At 32.2% G+C, this 7,890-nt stretch overlaps 1 protein-coding gene across 1 annotated transcript in view; it reads left to right on the top strand.

Moving 5' to 3' along the window:
- LOC106342333 (E3 ubiquitin-protein ligase BOI-like) overlaps positions 1-1,454 on the top strand; it is a 6,825-nt gene extending 5,371 nt beyond the window's left edge. The window contains exon 3 of the mRNA XM_013781239.1: positions 1,318-1,454. The gene's annotated coding sequence lies outside the window, so the exon portion shown is untranslated. The remainder of the gene's footprint in view (positions 1-1,317) is intronic.
- Positions 1,455-7,890: the final 6,436 nt, after the last annotated feature.

The raw sequence follows: 7,890 nt of genomic DNA, 5'->3' as shown, positions 1-7,890 counted from the left end.
GTGTCCTGATAACGAGGTTTCCCACAAAATTTGCATATATTCCGTGTCTCATCCGCTCTCTAGTAGATCATGCAGTTGTCAATACATACATCTATCACTTCATACGGTAGTTGAAGACCTGCAACAAGTTTCTGAACCTCGTAGTATGAACCCGGTGCAAGGTTATCCTCAGGTAGAATACCTTTGACAAAATCAGTAATCGCATCCATACATTCTTCAGCCAAATTATAGTCTGTCTTAATACCCATTAATCTAGTTGCAGATGATAAGACTGAATGACCATCTCTACAATTTTGATACAAAGGTTGTTTTCCTGCATCCAACATGTCAAAAAATCTCCTAGACTCGGGGTTTGGTTCTTCCCCTCTATAATGATCATGTACCATCTGCTCAGTACCTACACCATAATCTATATCCGTTCTAGATTCTTCTAACCTAATATCAGGCTGAGGTTCACTAACAGGCTGAGGTTCGCTAGTACTACCATATTCATAACCAGTTTCCCCATGAAGGTAGCAAACTTTATAATTACGTGAAAACCCTTTCATATACAAATGAGTCCAAACATCAAATTCTTTTATAACCTTTTTATTATTGCAAGAAGAGCAGGGACATCTTAACATACCACTTTTTGCATCCGGTTGCTGTTGAACAAGCCTCATGAATTCTCCAATCCCTTGAACGTATTCTTCCGTAAGCAAATTGGTGTTCGGATCCAAATGAGGTTTATCCATCCACGAACGATAATAAACTTCTGAAGACATGATTTTCACGGAATTGTTATGACTAAAGAGAATGAAGAGAGAATGAAGTGTGAATGAGTTGAATGAGGAGGGGTTGTATTTATAGGAAATTGCTTACGGACCTCCGACGACTTTCCGACGAAATTCCGACGGATATAAAGAAGTCCGTCGGAATTCCGTCGGAATTGTCCAATCCCAAACGGCTATACAACGGTCATATGTATTTGTCGGCAACGGTCACATGGTTCGTCGGAATTCCGTCGGAAAATACCGATGGAATTCCGACGACTTTGCTGTTAATCGGAATGTCGTCGGAATTCTGTCGGAATATACCGACGAACTTCCGACGACTACAACGGTTACATTTTTTATCGGAATGTCGTCAAAAAGTCGTCGGAAAATTCCGACGAACCGTATGTCGTCGGAATTCCGTCGGAAATGGCCGACGGAATTCCGACGACTTCATTTTTTTGGATTTGGTCGGAAATTTGTCAGTATTCCGTCGCAAATGTCCGACGACCTTGGTGTCCGTCGGAACCTCCGTCGGAATTCGGTGTGTTTTCTTGTAGTGGCTGTTTAATTCTTTTATTTTTATAAGTACAGTTTTTTTTGTAAATGGGAATTTATTTTTGATTTTCTATTTTACGACTTCGATGGAATCCGAGAATAAAAGTTGTAAAAAGATGAAATAATTCAACGGGAAGATATTCTACTTTATTCCACATTTGGGATATTTACAAATAAAATTCTCTTTTAAGTTGAAATATTTCATCGTGTAAAAAGATGAAATAATCCACACGTTGATATAATTCAAATCATAGATTGTTATATTTGTGAATATTCCAAATTTAATTGAAAGCTTAAGTTATATATATATATTCCAAATTTCTTTTAAATTTATTTTAAATTTCTTTTAAGTTGCACCGTAGGTTGGTTACTAAATTCTCAAAGTCAATTACTTGAGTTTGAATTACCTAACTCTATTTTGATAGATTTGCAGAATGTCGATATAAATTGAAAAATTATAAAAGCTGTACATCTATATATATACTCTTACAGTTTGGCAGTATCTTTTATCTTTCCAACCCGACAAAATATTTAAAATAAGAAGAATCATACTTCGCTATCAAAAATAAAATAAATTATCAAATAAATAGAAAGAGTCTGAATTCGATTGCCTCAACGACATTTTCAGTCCATAGTCATTATAGTTGTCGTGTAATAAATATTACGAATTTGGACCATATCATGTACGGTGCATGTCTAGACAAGAGACCCCTCCTCCCACTAAAAAAGGTTTTAAAATTCTTTAATTATTACATATATAAAATCCAAGTTTTTGATAATAGAAAAAGAATATAAGGTTATGAAGGGGGAGGGCACGAGAGAGGCAGATCATATGGGTTGTAGGGAAACTGTATTTTAACTTCAATTCACTATATTTTTGGTTTAAAAATTTGTTTTGTTGGAGATTTGCATACAAATCAGATTTTTTTTTGTCTTTTTCTCAGAAAAAGACAGATTTCCTACAAGCATTTTTATCTACTAGCATTTGGTGGTGGTTCATTCATTTTTTTCTTTTGACCAATAAATGATTTTATTACAAAGTAATAATATATTTAATATTCTTATATAAAAACACATTTTCATTCTATTTAACTTACAATTTTTACAATACAATTTTTTTTTAATTGTCTACTTATTTTTTTTATTTTTGTTAAAACATTTATCTAAATTATTTATATGATGTGTGCGTTTTTTAATTATGTAAATGTATAATATTGTACTTAAATATATATATATATATATATACATATATATAAATATTAATGGAAGATAGACACATTTGGTCAATTACTAATATTTTCATATTTTAATTTTAAAAATACAATTTCATAATTTTAATGCAATATTTATTGTTATTTATGTATTGTATTTATATATTATGTATTTTACTGTAACTTTATTATTTGAATATATACTCTATTTTAAATTGCTTTTCTCATTATAAACTGTAATCAGACGTTAAAATTGTAATCTGATTTGATACCAAAATCATGTATTTTAAATTCAAGTAAAAAATTGCAGTTCTTTAAAAATCAGAAAAATTTCATATCTTTCTAATATTTGTCTAAATAAATTAGTTTTCGCCATATTTTATATCATTTAATTTTTTCTATTTCCATGTCATTTTAGATTCTAACAATGATATAAAATTGTATCAAAATAATTTATAGTTATACTTAGATATATAGTTACTTAATTTAAAATTAAATTAAAATTTTAAATTTGGTTAGATCCGTTTGATCATTGACCCGACTACAATAATTGTAATAAGCTGTTTGATCTGCTTGATATATACTTGATCTGTTTGATCTGCTTTGATCTGTATTTGATCCGTTTGATCTGCATAATCTGCTTGATTTGATTTGCACTGATTGAACTGTTTTTACTATTCAAACTCTGAAACCAAATTAGAACGATGAATACGATGTGTGAATTCACGAATTACGATGATTGCGTCCAGGAAACGTTGCCATGTCTCTGTCCAATAATTGTCTATATTTTCCTGGACTGGGGATTAATGGCACGTACATACATAATAGTGGGCAAAATGAAAACGGTACTACTCTACGACTCTATCGAACAGAAGCTAATGAATTTACAAGATTGTCAAACCACATATTTCAATGTCTTCGCTCTTTCACTGCTGCTCACGCTTCCCATATTCATTGTTTGGACACTCCCCTAGATACATATGTAAGGTTTAGATTGATTATATTATATGATCGTGAAATAATGAGAAATATAATAAAATTTTAGATAATTTAAAATCTACAAAGTTACAATTATAGAATAATTTTTGTACAAGATTTAGTAAATGGTGAATATAAAATGTGAAATAATTTTTAAGGACAATTCTCCTAAAACATTCTTTAATTTTTTATCATTAAAATAACATACAAAGGAAAAATGACCAAAATAATATTCCTTAAAGAGTAAAAAACTAATGTACCATTAGTGAATAATACAATATAAATATCAATAAAACATTATTATTTAATTTTTATATCTTACATTCATAAATTTTAGACTTAGACTCTAATCCTAAAACCATAAACTCTCCTTTTCAAATAACTAAACTTTAATTTTTAACCAATTAACTTTATGTATAGGTGTGTTTTTAATTTCTCTAGTGAAAACTATTTTGGTTATTTTTTCTTTGTGAGTTATTTTTTGTGATACAATATTTTTATGGATATTTAATGATATTTCTCATTTAAACTATATTGTATATTATTTGATCTATCATATATTATATAACTATAACATTATATAATTTTTAAGAGTCTAATTTTTTTCAAGAGTCTAAAATATTATTATCATATGATCAAATAATATGAATGGAATCAATTAATCTATTTATTCACTTTTCTGCTTAATGGAAGTTTATTTATTTTTTTTGTAAACAAAAACGTAGATTTACTTTTATGTTCTTTATTTTGTATTCTGCATAATTTTGTACTTGTTGAAATAGCTATGTAATCGTTTTTAAACGCACTTTCGCTTTTCCGCAACTCACTAAAGCTTTTTATTTCCCTCACCCTAAGTTGTTATCTAACCTTATCGAGTGAGTTATTCTCTGAGACACATTTGTCTTTACTTTGGCGTTCAGAGACACTTTATGTTTGAGCAACACATTTGTTGTTTTCAAAACCAATATATGATAGAAATACCCTTGTGTATAACCTAGTGGCTTTTGTTACGTAAGAATATAGTTCAAACATATAGTTCAAGTAAAATAAATAAAATATTTAATTGATCAAATATTGAATGGTGGAAAACAGGTTGTCTATGGGTTTTGAGATTTAATCTTGGCCCTAGTGTATCAACCCAAAACCAAAATCTAACGACAAGTGGTAGAAATTATACTAAAATATTATTGTTTTCGTTGACTCCTTCATATATGCTTGTATTTTAATTGTGAAAAGGTATAAAATATATATATTTTGGTATAATCAATTGTAAAAAAAAAATTATCTACATTTTGATATCCATTTTGATATACTTTAGTAATTAGTACATAAAACTTTGTGGACAAACAATGTGTGAATAGAAGATAAATGGTCAACGTCAAATATGCAATGACTTGTACTTTATGATCTTATGAACCATGTATGAGAGTATGTGGAGTACTAATACAATGATATCTGGAAATTTTTGGATCGTTATAAGGCTTATGGATGGGTGGTTCTTGGACAGTGGCTCGTGGATGGGTTTATCGTGGATGGTGTGTTGTGGACCTTGTATCGTGAATATGTGCATGAGAATCTCATGGATGGGTTTATCGTGGATGGTGTGTTGTGGACCTTGTATCGTGAATATGTGCATGAGTATCTCATGGATGAGTTTATCGTGGATGGGTGTATTGTGGGTGATGTTTTATAAATGGGTTATCTTGTATGGGTATGCAATGGATGGTGTATAAGGTGATTGGAAACCAACAAGAGATGCATTGTCCATGGTTTTACAGAGAAAGAAGAAATTTGAAACTAACTTTTGACACCAAAAATTCAAGCCATTTTTACCATCCTCTTATATAAAAATATAGTTACTTATATAAAAAAAATTATAAAAAAACTGAATGAACATGTTTCAAGAATTCTCGTTCAAGAATTCTCATTTAAACTAACTTGATCCAACTATAAGCGCAATTATGCTAATGTTGTGTCTTCTAACCAAGTTTTCAGATTTGTTCATTGCTTATCAAACAAATTAATTTTCTTTATTATGTATCCCTACAAACACCAAGCAATATGAATAATATAACGTCTCAACTAAAGTTGGTCAAACAAGCCCTTTCTCAAAAAAAAAAAAAACTAAAGTTGGTCAAAGACACGATTTATACAACAATATCCAGCATCATAAGGAGATGAAAAAAAAAAAAAAAAAAAATCCAGCATCAGAAGGATGCTACAATGACTAAAGCTCCGACCACTACAAACATCATAGAAACTTTGCTTCATCTTCGGATCAGTATCAGCTGAGAGACTTTGGGGAGGTTTAAGACGAGCTAGAGACAGACTCAGAGAAGAATATCCAATTGGGTTTCTCATTTCTTGGGGTCGAACATGGCATCGACTCTGGTAGGCGAACGAATCGGCGACTCAGGTAAACGAAACAGAAGAATCAAGAAGAAGAGACGTTTTCTCAAAAAAAAAAGAAAGAGATGTTTTCAAAGATTTGGCAACAATCACTATTAATAACAAAGAAATATCCAGAAATAAGTAAAGAGAGAGAAAGTTTTGGTAGGAAAAAATAACTAATGAGAGAGAGAATGTTCGTCAGATCAATGTGGAGAGAAAATGCAAGAGATGCAATGTTACTGAAACTATAGATCATCTGTTCTTTCACTGTTCTTTGCGCAATAGGTCTGGACATCAGCCCCTATTTTTCCTAGTATTGAGTACAGCGAATCTATAGCTTTGAGGAGTACATGGAACAACCTTATAAGCAAGAAAAACTTACCTCCCACTGGCATAGTCGAAGGACCCTTAGCTCCTTGGATCTTATGGAAAATCTGGATTGTTAGGAACAAGCTTGTTTTTAATGACAGGATCTTCACCGCCGAGGAAACGCTCTCAAAGGCAGTGGCTTGTGCTCGCGAATGGGCCACCAGCCAAATTTCGCACCCACAGTCTGCCCGGACTCCGCCATCTTCAGTTACAAATCCTATGGATTGCGCCCTGATAAAAAACTGATGCTGCTTGGAATGAAAGATTGAATATTGCAGGACTAGGGTGGACGATTGCCTCGCAAGACAGAAGCTCATCATTCTCCTCCCCTGCTCACCATGTGAGCTCGCCGTTAGTCACTGAAGGCTTAGCAGTTCGCGAAGCGGTCCTGAAGTGCAGGGAACTGGGCTTAGCTCGGATCAGAATCGAATCGGACTCAGCGGTCTTGATCAAAGCCCTGCAGACAGAAGCATCCCTCGCTGGTCTTTATGGAATTCTAACTAATATCCTCTCAGTTACCTCTTTTGATTTCGTTTCCTTTAAATGGATCTCTCGAGACAACAATGTTGTTGGAGAGACCCTAGCAAAACAGAGTTTATCTTTTGAACTTGGCTTAATTTCCCCACCTACCTTTGTTTGAATGTTTTAATGCAAGTGTGTTTCAAAAAAGAGAGAGAGTGAATGTTTGTAAAAAAAAGAAAGAAAGAGAAAATCTTGTTTAATGGGTGAAATGGACAATAAACACAACAAATGTGTGCTGCAAGCAGGATGTGTCTTTTAATGATACTACATGCATTGCCTCCGCGCGCGGAGTTGTGGACAGAGTTCTTGTTTCATCTCAATATTTGTTAGGGTTATTGTAACTGTGAATTTTGCGTTTTGGGTTGATCGTTGTTCTTCAAGTTTTTTATTGTTATAGGGTTAGAGTTGTGATGATGAACTGTGTATGCACTGTTCTCTACTCATGAAGTACTAAACTGTGTTAGTAATGTGATTGATATAATTTGTGGTGTTGCTTGCTGTGTCAGTGAGACTTATTGTTTGTCTGTCTTTTTATTTTGTTACTTGTACTGTTGAGATTACATAAATTATATTACGGTTGTTGAGAGTACCTTTTGTTTCTGGATATTTTTTTTCCAGTTTAGTTGTGTAAATTGTGTGTATTAAGTAATAATTTGTTTTATTCTTATTATGTTGGTTATATGTTTTCTGTTTAAACTTGTTGCTTTTACTGGACCTTTAAAACAAATACACGAAGACTTGTAAAAATAACTATAAAATGAGTGACAATTAGTATTTGAGTCTTAATGGTTTTTAAACGAATATATGCATTTCTCATAATAAGACAATAGCATTGGTCTGTTGACATTGAGCATGTAAGCTATTTTCATAAAACAAGAGGACTGAGCAGATGGAGATGTTGTTGCCGCTTTTGTGTCTGTTGGGATTGTCTCTTGTATCTCCTGGTGTGGTTGTGTTTGTTTCTCTTTTATTTGATGGGTAATATGTAAACAAAAATCATTGTTAGTTGTATTTATAAGAGTTTGTAACTTACTCTTCTTTTTTGTTTATGTAATTTCACTGATCTTGATTGTCGTCTTCATCTTCTTCGTAAGCATCTGCGAAAGTAA

This window comes from Brassica oleracea, chromosome C1, assembly GCF_000695525.1.
Source record: "Brassica oleracea var. oleracea cultivar TO1000 chromosome C1, BOL, whole genome shotgun sequence".
NCBI lineage: Eukaryota > Viridiplantae > Streptophyta > Magnoliopsida > Brassicales > Brassicaceae > Brassica > Brassica oleracea.
Note: the sequence above shows the minus strand (reverse complement) of the source record. Positions and strands in the feature narration are given on the sequence as shown.